The 13,314-nt window shown below is 38.5% G+C and overlaps 1 long non-coding RNA gene across 1 annotated transcript; it reads right to left on the minus strand.

Annotated features, from left to right (window-relative positions):
• Window positions 1-9,790: 9,790 nt before the first annotated feature.
• Window positions 9,791-11,050, minus strand: LOC123774106 (uncharacterized). The gene is made up of 3 exons (XR_006774899.2): window positions 10,573-11,050; window positions 10,240-10,367; window positions 9,791-9,862 (listed from the first exon to the last, which is right to left on the minus strand). It is a non-coding gene; the product is annotated as an uncharacterized lncRNA (long non-coding RNA).
• Between the last annotated feature and the right edge of the window lie 2,264 nt (window positions 11,051-13,314).

Raw genomic sequence — 13,314 nt, forward strand, 5'->3', positions numbered from 1 at the left:
GTGCTTTTTTTGCGACGCACGGACATTGGAGTAGAGATGTTTTCAATTTTTCCGACGGCTGCCTCTAGCCCAGGGTATGTTTTTATTTTTTTATTTGTTAGCACCTGGTAGTCTCCTGTGGGATATCTGGGGCTTGACTCAATTATTTAATTATTTAATTAATCAAATTAATAACGAAGGACCACCCACTTTTGAGAAAAGAGGGAAACTAATAAAAAGTGATCATTAGAAACACAAGGAAGAACCAGTGTCTATGGATAAATATTAGAAAGAATAATCACTTAAATAAATAATGGACTGTATGGTTAATTAGCTAAAGTCAGAGCCTCAAACACCAACATTGGGGGGGGTATTGCTAGAACTTCAAATACGTCTAGGAACTAGTGTGGTTCGTGCACCAGTTCATTGTTGAATAAAGAATATTGTGACCAAAATATTATAGAATCAATAGGTAAATACAAATAGAAAATATTAATGATTATTAGAATTAGAGAGCAATCATCTAAATAAACACATTTTATCTCCAGTTCACATGACAAGCATTCAATATGATAATATCAGGAACATGTAGAATAAATCGGAGTAATTAAATGTGTATAAAAAGTCTTAGCTTTAAGACGATTTCTATGACATCGTTCGCGCCTCGTCCTCGTGATCTCAGGATCTCCACATAGAAGCCCTTAGAGGTGAATAACATAAATGTAGTTAACGACTCGTTGACTCCTCACATACGAGCTGTAATTTAAAGGATATTACGTAGCATTGAACTAGGCTACTTAAATCTCAATATTTATGATATAGAAAATAAAGATTAGTGCGGTACTAACATTGGATTTTTAGTCGTCATTCGATGTAACGACAGACTGCCCACGAAATATACAATCTTTAATGATGCATCAAGAAAGAAATATATACTTATCGACGGGTGCAGTGTATGCTGAAGTCTGCCGGTATCGCGTCTTAGTCTCAAACTTCCACAATGTTGTACACGTGGTTGAGAGTTTGGCTTGAATATCGACACGTTATTATCTGACCGAGCACTGTAGATCACGTAGAAGAATAATTATTCGTTCTAAGCTGAGTATCAGTGTAATTCTTGCTGATAATCCCAACGTCACGTGTCTCAGACTCTGACGCCACGACTTCCCGTTCAAATACGTATGCTCTTGTTGCTCACTCCACAACACGAGCTACCGCCACACACACACACACACACAATGGCGTCTCCTCTCCCTCAACCCGCGTCCCCGCGTTCACCACCGAAATTATTTATCACGAATAATACTATTTCGCGCAATGGTGTTTGAAATACTTTAATAAAGACTGGGTTGTGATTCTAGGGATTTAAATATTATTACTTTCTCGTCTTATGGTGGTAAACGAGAAATGGAGAAGATTTTAGTTCTCTCCATGGCATTCACGCGTGACAGAAAAACTATTACTTGATAACAATTGTAACTAAAAACTCTCGATTTAGAATTATTTGGGAGTTATGTTATCCATAAATAATTATCACACGGAATACTGATGATTTAAGAGAATCACATTCAATTCTCTAGTACACTGGCTATAAATGTGTTTAACTAGATATAATCTGACGCAATACTGGTGCTTGGTTTCGTAAGAATTCCAGCATCCATATGTAGATATAATGGTTAGTTTATGTGAACATTACTGTTAGTAAGTTTTAGTGACTACTGTAGTTAGTAAATAATGATACTGATTTATTATAATACAATAGTATTGTATTAGTGTTGGAAATTTCCAACATCTCCTAATATTTTCATTCATTTATCGTCCTCCCCCCTTCAATCATATATAATTTTCCATAATGGGATATTAAAAGGTTCCCTCCTAGACCGTGCCATTTTGCTCAAGGGGATTAAAAGGCCGCCTTCCATCCGGGTCCATTTTCGTTACCTTGGTGACCCTGCATAGGCAATAGCTAATGCTGTGTTAGGATAGGTTAGGTTTGGTCTGGTTTGATAGAATTGATGAAAGAAAAATACATCAGGATATTGGAAATAGCTAGATGGACACAATGCTGGCTCTATGAAGTGGTCTTGGGAACTGGGTATGTTGTGCCAAGACTGGGTGTCGGATATTGGAAATTTACAATAAATTTGGATGGAATAGGTGAAAACTTGGGTAAAATGGGCTTTGGTTGTGCTAAGATACAAAACATTTTGGGTATTTTTGGTGTAAATTGTCTTAAATTAGGTTGAACTTAGGGGGGACAACATAAATTTCGCCAACTTTAATAAAATCTAGCTTTGGATGTGCTAGGTCAGGTTAGGTAAGGTCGTGTAGGTGTAGGTTGGAGTAGGTGAAAATGTGGGTAAAGCTGGGCTTTGGCTGTACTATGATACAAACCATTTTGGGTATATTTGTATTGTAATTTTGGTGTAAATTGTCTTAAATTGGGGATGAATTTAGGTGGGACAGCATACATTTTGCCAACTTTAATCAAATCTATCTTCGGTTATACTAGGTCAGGTTAGGTTAGGTTGTGTAGGGAAGGTTGGAATAGGAGAAAATATCGGTAAAAATGGACTTTGGCTATGCTACGATACAAAACATTTGGGTATATTTGGTGGAAATTGGCTTAAATTAGGTTAAGTTTAGTTGGGAATAGCTTAAATTTTGCCAACTTTAATCAAATCTAGCTTTGGATATGATAGGTCAGGTTAGGTGAGGTCGTGTAGGGTAGGATATATAATATCTTAGGGGGTAATTAACTTGCTTGTTCATAAATAGTGCAAATTTACCTATTTAGGGTTCGAGCTATAGCCAATATCTGTAATATATGGACAGAGGTGACACAGGCTGGTATGTGAAGATATGGAATGCTTACATTTAGTTAGTTTAGCTTTTGCTAGGTTGAATTTGGTTAAATTTATGTAGTATAAGAACATAAGAACATAAGAACAAAGGTAACTGCAGAAGGCCTATTGGCCCATACGAGGCAGCTCCTATTCTATAACCACCCAATCCCACTCATATACTTGTCCAACCCGTGCTTGAAACAATCGAGGGACCCCACCTCCACAATGTTACGCGGCAATTGGTTCCACAAATCAACAACCCTGTTACTGAACCAGTATTTACCCAAGTCTTTCCTAAATCTAAACTTATCCAATTTATATCCATTGTTTCGTGTTCTGTCCTGTGTTGATACTTTTAATACCCTATTAATATCCCCCCGGTTATGTCCATTCATCCACTTGTAAACCTCTATCATGTCACCCCTAACTCTTCGCCTTTCCAGTGAATGCAACTTAAGCTTTGTTAATCTTTCTTCATATGAAAGATTTCTAATTTGGGGAATTAACTTAGTCATTCTACGCTGGACACGTTCAAGTGAATTTATATCCATTCTATAATATGGCGACCAAAACTGAACTGCATAATCTAAATGGGGCCTAACTAGAGCAAGATATAGCTTGAGAACCACACCAGGTGTCTTGTTACTAACGCTGCGATTAATAAATCCAAGTGTCCGATTTGCCTTATTACGAACATTTATGCATTGATCCTTTTGTTTTAAATTCTTACTAATCATAACTCCCAGATCCCTTTCGCAATCCGACTTCGCAATCACAACACCATCTAGCTCGTATCTTGTAACTCTATCATCATTACCTAACCTCAGAACTTTACATTTATCAGCATTAAACTGCATCTGCCAATCCTTTGACCATTTCAAAACCCTATCTAGATCAACTTGAAGTGATAGTGAGTCCTCCTCCGAATTAATTTCCCTACCGATTTTCGTATCATCGGCAAATTTGCAAATGTTGCTACTCAAACCTGAATCTAAATCATTTATATATATTATAAACAACAGAGGTCCCAGGACAGAGCCTTGAGGCACTCCACTTACAACATTTTCCCACTCTGACTTGATTCCATTTATACTAACTCTCTGTTTCCTTTGGTATAGCCATGCCCTAATCCAGCTTAATATAGCACTCCCAATACCATGAGACTCTATTTTTTTAATCAGTCTTTCATGTGGCACTGTATCAAAAGCTTTGCTAAAGTCAAGGTATACAACATCGCAATCCTTACCACTATCAACTGCCTCAACAATGCTAGAATAAAAAGATAACAAATTTGTTAAACATGAACGGCCATTTATAAAACCATGTTGCGACTCAATTATTAATTTATGTTTTTCAAGATGAAGACGAATTTTATTTGCTATTATAGATTCGAGTAACTTTCCCACAATAGACGTTAGGCTAATTGGTCGATAGTTAGACGCAAGTGATCTATCTCCTTTCTTAAAAACTGGTATCACATTAGCAACTTTCCAAAACTCTGGCACTCTGACTGACTCTATTGATTTATTAAATATGGTTGACAGTGGGTCACAAAGCTCCTCTTTGCATTCTTTAAGCACCCTAGCAAACACTTCATCCGGCCCTGGGGATTTGTTTGGTTTGAGTTTTACTATTTGTTTAAGAACATCCTCCCTGGTAACTGCTAAACTCGTCAACCTGTCCTCGTCCCCACCCACATAGACTTGTTCGGCTGAAGGCATATTGTTAAGTTCCTCTTTAGTAAATACAGATACAAAATATTTATTAAAAATACTACTCATCTCTTCATCACTATCTGTTATTTGACCTGTCTCAGTTTTTAATGGACCTATCCTTTCCCTAGTCTTAGTACGATATAACTGAAAAAACCCTTTAGGATTTGTCTTTGCTTGCCCTGCTATGCGAACTTCATAGTTTCTTTTTGCTTTCCTTATCTCTTTTTTAACATTTCTAACCAGTTGTACGAATTCCTGTTCTAAAGTGACCTCCCCATTTTTAATCCTTTTGTACCAAGCTCTCTTTTTACCTATAAGGTTCTTCAAATTCTTTGTTATCCACTTTGGGTCATTAGTATACGATCTATTCAATTTGTATGGTATACTACGTTCCTGTGCTTTGTTTAGAATATTCTTAAATAAGTTATATATTGAATCCACATCGAAATCCCCATTTAAGTCACCTATCGCTGGGTTCATGTCTCGCTCCAAGACCGGCCCACACCCCATACCCAAGCCTTTCCAATCAATTTGACCCAAAAAATTTCTTAGGCTATTAAAATCAGCTTTTCGAAAATCTGGCACTTTAACAGAATTTTCTCCTACTGGTCTATTCCATTCTATGCTAAATCTGATTTCTTTGTGATCACTGCTCCCTAGCTCACTCCCTATTTCGATGTCATTAATTTGCGTTTCCCTGTTAGTTAACACTAAATCTAAAATATTATTTTCCCGTGTTGGTTCCTTAATGTGTTGCGTAAGAAAGCAATCGTCAATTAATTCTAGAAAATCTTCTGCTTCACTATTCCCTGTTTTGTTCAACCAGTTTATTCCGCTAAAATTAAAGTCACCCATGACATAAATACTGTTAGATCTAGATGCTCTAGATATTTCATCCCATAGATGCTTTGCTTCCATTCTGTCTAAATTTGGTGGCCTATATATTACTCCTATTATAATATTATTAGCTTTTTCGTTTAATTCAATCCAAATAGTTTCTGTGTGTGGCTCTGTTTTGATTCCCTCTTTGAGACTACATTTCAAATTGTCCCTAACATATATGGCTACTCCACCTCCTCGTCTAATATATCTATCTGTGTGAAATAGTTTAAATCCATATATTTGATATTCAGCTAATAGTTCTCTATTTTCTACATTCATCCACGTTTCGGTAAGTGCAATAATATCTATTTTTTCTGTGCAGACAAGAGCATTTAATTCGTTAATTTTATTTCTTAGACTTCTACTGTTAGTGTAATATACCCTAAGTGAATTGTTATTTTGCGGACCTTCTCTTTCCCTGATCGTTTTGCCAATTCCTTTCTCCCACAAACACATATTTTTATTACCTCCTTCCTCCAAATCAATTCCCATACCTCTATCTACTAACAGTTTAAACCCAAACAAACACCTCTAACCACTTCTTCTAGCGAGTTCGCAACAGCAACAACCCCAGCTCTCGATAGATGCACCCCATCACGAGCATACATTTCATTTCTTCCATAGAAGTGTTCCCAGTTGTCTATGAAAGATATTGCATTTGATTTGCAATATCTTTCCAGCCGGCAATTGACACCAAGTGCCCTCGATATCCATTCATTTCCCACTCCCTTTCTTGGAAGAATGCCACATATGATCGGGATTCCTCCCTTGCTCCTAACTAACTCTATGGCTGTTTTATACCTCTGAATCAGTTCCTCACTCCTGACTCGACCAACATCATTTCCTCCCACGCTAATGCAAATAATGGGATTGTTCCCATTACCAGCCATAATATCATTCATGTTGTTTATAATATCACCAATGCCAGCTCCGGGATAGCAAACCCTTAACCTGTTCCCCCTATCTCTAGCACAAAACGTTCTATCCAAATACCTTATCTGGGAATCTCCCACAACTAATGTTTGCTTAGGTACTTCCTTTACTTTCTGAGGGGCCTGCGCTTCCTTTCTCTTCGTTGCTTTCCCTTTTGCGCGATCCACAGTCTCTCCACAGCACTCGTCCTCCAAAACGTCAAATGAATTTGAAGTTGCTATGGCGTTTGAAGGCGGCTTTATCAAAGTCTTCTTAAGGCCCCTGTCTTTCGCAACTCTCCAAGACGAGGTCCCTTTACTGCTGGTCTCCTCCTTCGTTACTTCTCGTTGTTTTTTAAGCTGACGCACCTCCTCCCGCAGAGAGTCCAACTCTGTCCTCAGGGCCAAGGATAAGTAGAATGTTTTGCTAGATTTAGATCAATTTAGGTTCTAATAGGATGCATTTTGATAGGATACAGTAAATTTGCTTAAATTATCGTAGAAATTACTGACTTCTAACCCAACATAACATAACTAGAACCACTAAACCCAAGGCTAGAACCAATAAGTCTGTTGGATGGGTTGCCTAAATAAATATTGGTGACATGATTGAAGAGTATCTAACAAGGGGGTATTAATAAGACATTAAAAACAATGGACATATGTTAGATGGATAGTTTAGCACTAATAATGTTGAAATATTAATGGAAAATGTATGTGCTTTTATACTGAGCTCATAGGCTGTCAGACGTACCATTCATTCATGTGGAATTCTGACTTTTGGGGAGTTGGTTAAACTCAGAATATTATAAATAATGTCCTTAACATATCTAGAAAAATATTATGCAAATTGCGTATTGATTGACCTAGTTGGTTGTGATTGTATTTTGTACAAATAGTACAATTATTATAATTGTGCGAGTTGTGTATTAATTGTGCAGGTTATGTATTTTGCATAAGTTGTTTGATGATTGCAATTATGTATTGATTATATTCCTACAAATTGTGTATTGCTTGTGCAAGTTGTGTATTAATTGTACATGTTTTGTATGTGTATTTGCAGAATTGTGTAGTTATGTATTTAATGAATATGCACTAGTTATGTATTGTTTATATTTGGGTTAGTTGTGTATTGATTATATTGTGTGCAAGTTGTTTAACAATTGTATATATGGGGAGCCGGTCGGCCGAGCGGACAGCACGCTGGGCTTGTGATCCTGTGGTCCTGGGTTCGATCCCGGGCGCCGGCAAGAAACAATGGGCAGAGTTTCTTTCACCCTATGCCCCTGTTACCTAGCAGTAAAACAGGTACCTGGGTGTTAATCAGCTGTCACGGGTTGCTTCCTGGGGGTGGAGGCCTGGTCGACGACCGGGCCGCGGGGACACTAACAGCCCCGAAATCATCTCAAGATAACTTGAAGAAATGTCGTAATTGTATTTGAGTGAATTGTGTATTTGTGCTGGTTGTATATTTTATATAATTGGGCTAGTTATGTATTGTATGTATTTATGCAGGTGGTGTAATAATTATGAAAGATGTGTAATAACTGTGCAAGTTGTGTATTAATTGTGCATGTTGTGTAATTGTATATGGACGAATTGTGTATTTACACCTTTGTGTGTTGATTGTCACTGTGCAAGTTGTGTAAATATATATCAAGTTTCCTTGTTTTAACTGTGCAGAGATGTGTATTAATTACACAATTTGTGTAGTAAGTGTCCATGTTTTACAAATGTTTTGTACGTATAGTGTATTTATGCAAGTTGTGTTATTAATATGCTGAAGTGGAACTGGTGCAACTGTATTTTTTTGTGCGCATTGTGTATTTGTGTAAGTTCTATATATGTTAACTGAAAAATAGATCTTCATGTGCAAGTGTGAAAGTGTATTTGGTTTATGAGACAATGTGTGGGTATTTTGTGAAAATTATGTTTATGGAATTGAGTAATTTTAGTAAAAGCGTTTTTTGATTGTGTGAATTTATATGAAATTTGTTATATTTATGCAAATACCGTAATTTGTGTAAATGATATACTTTGAGTGTATATGCAATATTTGTGTAAATGGTATATTTTGTGTGCAACTGACATTTTGTATGTAAATGACGTATTTTGTCTACAAATGCCATATTTTGTGTGTGAACGATATATTTTGTGTGCGAGTGATATATTTTGTGTGCGAGTGATATATTTTGTACATAAATGTAATATCTGGTGTGTAAATGTTGTATTGTCTATGTAAATGGAATATTTGTGTGGAATTGCTTTGTGCTTAAATGCTATATTGAGTGTAAATGTGCATGTGTTTTATTCTGTGTGTTTTTTATTTTGTGTATTTTAGTGTAAGTACAAGTGTTGCATTTTGTGTGTATGATGTTAAATTAACAGATTTATGTGCGCCTTAACACAACCTTAGCTTTTTATGAATAATTACTAATGTATTTATTTCAATAGGACATATACACCCTGGTTTATCCATTTAAATAGTATGTAGGTGAGTATTTAATAATATTTTGAACTTACTGAAATAATATGGTTACCTTGCTGATTGGGATGGATTAATATGAATTAACAGTACTTGAGGTAGAACAGCTGACTAACCTATGAACACAGGTATTAGGACAACGGACCTTCTATGCTGCCAGACGTACGATTCAGATGAATTGCGGTACGATATTTGGGTAGCTATTTTAGTTTTGAATTTATCACTGCATAATGAATGATTAAAGTTGTGGATGACTAAAATGTATATTCTTAAACCTGTGATGAAGTTAGGTTAGGTTGAAGATGGATAGTTTAGCCATTTTTTTAACAATAACATTAAATACACTACATACACAAAGTAGGATGCGAAGGCCTCATTGCGCATCTTGTGACTCACTCGTAGTTGAAAAGTCAGGTTGGTGTGAGCCTTGACACACATCTGTTAATGCGAGGCCATATTTACTGGGACAGCTTTTGTGACGTCGCTAAAACAATGGATCTTATTACTGTGGAATGCATTTGTTTATTATAGGTTAGATTAGGTTGGTTTGGTGGGGTCGATGAATTGAATAACAAAAAAATAAGAGCAATGATACAATGAGCTAAGATATGAGAGAATACAAGGCATCATGGCGTAGCTTGTGATGTCACTCGCAGCGAACAGTTGAGCTATTCAGAGATTAAGGGTATGTGCTAATGAGAGGCTGGGTCCCTCCCTGGAACCACTTGTGTGCTGTCATGGAGGGCTAAAAGAAACGTGCCCATTGGTTAATTAGACCGCGTTGGGATGACGTCGTCATGAGAACATCAGATTGAAGGTACCTGCAGAAGGTCTATTTTAAAACATACGAAGCACAATCGACTTGAGAATGGTCCAGGACGGGCCGAAACGTCGTCGTCCCTTCACCTTCTAGTGTGTGGTCTGGTCAACATACTTTAGAGGGCATATGACGGGTAACGTAAAAGTTGTTCAATTTGTTTATAAATTTAATCATGGAATGGTTATAGAAAGGGCTGCAACTGGTCCAAGTTTCAGCATCACACCCTAAATAGAAAGGGAGAAAAAAATACACAACGTATTATGCAACGAATTTTCAACATTTTCGAAAAATTTCAGGGAACACATGTGTCAACTAAAATCATTTCTATAACACTCAGATATCACATTAGCATATAATAAAGGATACACAGCAGTTTTATCAAAAATGTGTTTAGTGCAATAATACAATTATTCAAAGTTCTCCTTCCAAAAATATGCAATGTATGATGTTTATAAATATTTATAAAATCAATAAATGGACTTTGAACTAAAGTGTTCGGTACAATTGTAGAAACACAAACTCTACATATAAGGTGTAATTTGCATGTAAATTGATTAAACAATGAAAGCTGTGAAACACCATGAAGTTGAAAATTTCATACCTGAGTAAAATATGATCAAAGTTATAGCCACCTGTAGCCGAGCTTGACGTCGACCAATTTCGTTCATAATTGGCACCCTTGCAGATAGGCATCCGTTCAGCAAGGTGTGTAAGTTCCATGCAAATCCCCTGAAAACAAACGGAAAAAAAAATTGCATATAAATATATATATATATATATATATATATATATATATATATATATATATATATATATATATATATATATATATATATATATATATATATATATATATATATATATATATGCCTGCACATATATATTACAATTATTTATTACAAAATATCCAATTATAACACTAAAACATACTAACCCATTATAATTGGTACGAATTGTGTGTTCTCAAGGTGGCACTACAATGGGCACTAATAGGCACCTGCATGATTGCTGGATCACCTTCCTCAGGAGCCTGTCTCAGCTTGTTGGAGGGAGGGAGGTCTAGGAAGGTGTGTGAGGAGGGTCTAGGAGGGTTGAGGAAGGTGTGGGAGGAGGGTCTAGGAGGGTTGAGGAAGGTGTGAGAGGAGGGTCTAGGAGGGTTGAGGAAGGTTGAGCAGGTGTCGGTGTCTCACCTCACAGCTGATGCAGGGAGGCCACCACCATCTCTCACTGGATATTACTCTTCATCGCGCTAAAGCGGCTTTCTTTTACTGATAAAGACGGCGACCGAGTGCCAGATTTGCTGCTCTTATCTTCTGATACTTCGTCTTTATAATTTTTTGTGCAGTAGACGCGACAAAGCGCTATTCCAGGAGCGAGAATGGAGAGCGCGTCGACAGAGAGTCCGCACTCAATAGGACACAGGAGGTGACTGAGGGCTGGTACCTCGCTCATCCCCACTAGGGATGAGAAGTTTGCTAATGAGTGTATATTTACTCTTTATAAATACAGTTATTTACGACGTTATTACGAAAAATTTGACGTTTAGATCGTACGACGCAATACCTTTGGCGCGCCACAGCCGCTGGGCACCGGATTCTGCACAATTACGTATGGAAATGTGCCATAAATACGTCAATTTATATCGTAAAATAATTCTGATTGCACCAGAGTGTTGCCAGAACTACATAGTATTTTTATAAATATTTCACAATATTACGATTTTTCCCGAATTTTTTCGTGTTACATGTCATAGGCCCCCCTTAGCCACGTTATTGTGACTAATCGCCTGCATCCGAAACAGCTTCTACTCTAGTTCATATATATGTACATTGAATGAGAATTTTGATTGGATATATGATACAGTGAAGACGAAACAATGGGTATAAATTGGATAAGTTTAGATTTAGGAAAAGACCTGGGTAAATACTGGTTCGGTAACAGGGTGAACACTGACACAAGTAAGATACATATTAGTTCATGCTCTGTGTTACTCCTCTTTGTTTCATACGAATGGGAAATAGAAAATTTCATCCATTCCTATGCTCAAAAACGATCCTTAGCTGGACACTAAATATTAAGCTTCCAGATAAGTAAGGGAGACAAATAGGCCCTTCTGAATATTAATTTCGTCTCTAATACACTTCATTATTGAAATGTATAGAACCGAGAGGGGATATTAATAGGGATTAGACCTACCACAGTTCATCTAATAGCAACAGTTGATGTTTTGGTTAACATACATTGGAATGGAATAGGAGATTTAAAATAGATTATGGATGACGTCATTGTACATTTGGTATGACGGAAGGCGGCCTTTTAATCCCCTTGAGCAAAATGGCAGAGTCTAGGAGGGAACCATTTAATATCCCATTATGGAAAATTATATATGATTGAAGGGGGAGGACGATAAATGAATGAAAATATTAGGAGACTACCAGGTACTAACGAAAAAAAATTAAAAACATACCCTGGGCTAGAGGCAGACGTCGGAAAAATTGGAAACACCCCTACTCCAATGTCCGTGCGTCGAAAAAAGCAAAATGCACGAGCATAGGAGCAATTTTCACTACTGGTGTGGTGTTAGCAGGGTGTGGTGTTAGCAGGGTGTGGTGTTTGCAGGGTGTGGTGTTAGCAGGGTGTGGTGTTTGCAGGGTGTGGTGTTAGCAGGGTGTGGTGTTAGCAGGGTGTGGTGTTTGCAGGGTGTGGTGTTTGCAGGGTGTGGTGTTAGCAGGGTGTGGTGTTAGCAGGGTGTGGTGTTAGCAGGGTGTGGTGTTTGCAGGGTGTGGTGTTTGCAGGGTGTGGTGTTAGCAGGGTGTGGTGTTAGCAGGGTGTGGTGTTTGCAGGGTGTGGTGTTAACAGGGTGTGGTATTTGCAGGGTGTGGTGTTTGCAGGGTGTGGTGTTTGCAGGGTGTGGTGTTTGCAGGGTGTGGTGTTAGCAGGGTGTGGTGTTTGCAGGGTGTGGTGTTAGCAGGGTGTGGTGTTTGCAGGGTGTGGTGTTAGCAGGGTGTGGTGTTAGCAGGGTGTGGTGTTTGCAGGGTGTGGTGTTAGCAGGGTGTGGTGTTAGCAGGGTGTGGTGTTAGCAGGGTGTGGTGTTAGCAGGGTGTGGTGTTAGCAGGGTGTGGTGTTAGCAGGGTGTGGTGTTAGCAGGGTGTGGTGTTAGCAGGGTGTGGTGTTAGCAGGGTGTGGTGTTAGCAGGGTGTGGTGTTAGCAGGGTGTGGTGTTTGCAGGGTGTGGTGTTAGCAGGGTGTGGTGTTAGCAGGGTGTGGTGTTAGCAGGGTGTGGTGTTAGCAGGGTGTGGTGTTAGCAGGGTGTGGTGTTAGCAGGGTGTGGTGTTAGCAGGGTGTGGTGTTAGCAGGGTGTGGTGTTTGCAGGGTGTGGTGTTTGCAGGGTGTGGTGTTAGCAGGGTGTGGTGTTTGCAGGGTGTGGTGTTTGCAGGGTGTGGTGTTTGCAGGGTGTGGTGTTAGCAGGGTGTGGTGTTTGCAGGGTGTGGTGTTAGCAGGGTGTGGTGTTAGCAGGGTGTGGTGTTTGCAGGGTGTGGTGTTAGCAGGGTGTGGTGTTTGCAGGGTGTGGTGTTTGCAGGGTGTGGTGTTAGCAGGGTGTGGTGTTAGCAGGGTGTGGTGTTTGCAGGGTGTGGTGTTAACAGGGTGTGGTGTTTGCAGGGTGTGGTGTTAGCAGG

The sequence above is a fragment of the Procambarus clarkii genome, chromosome 73, assembly GCF_040958095.1.
Source record: "Procambarus clarkii isolate CNS0578487 chromosome 73, FALCON_Pclarkii_2.0, whole genome shotgun sequence".
Lineage (NCBI taxonomy): Eukaryota > Metazoa > Arthropoda > Malacostraca > Decapoda > Cambaridae > Procambarus > Procambarus clarkii.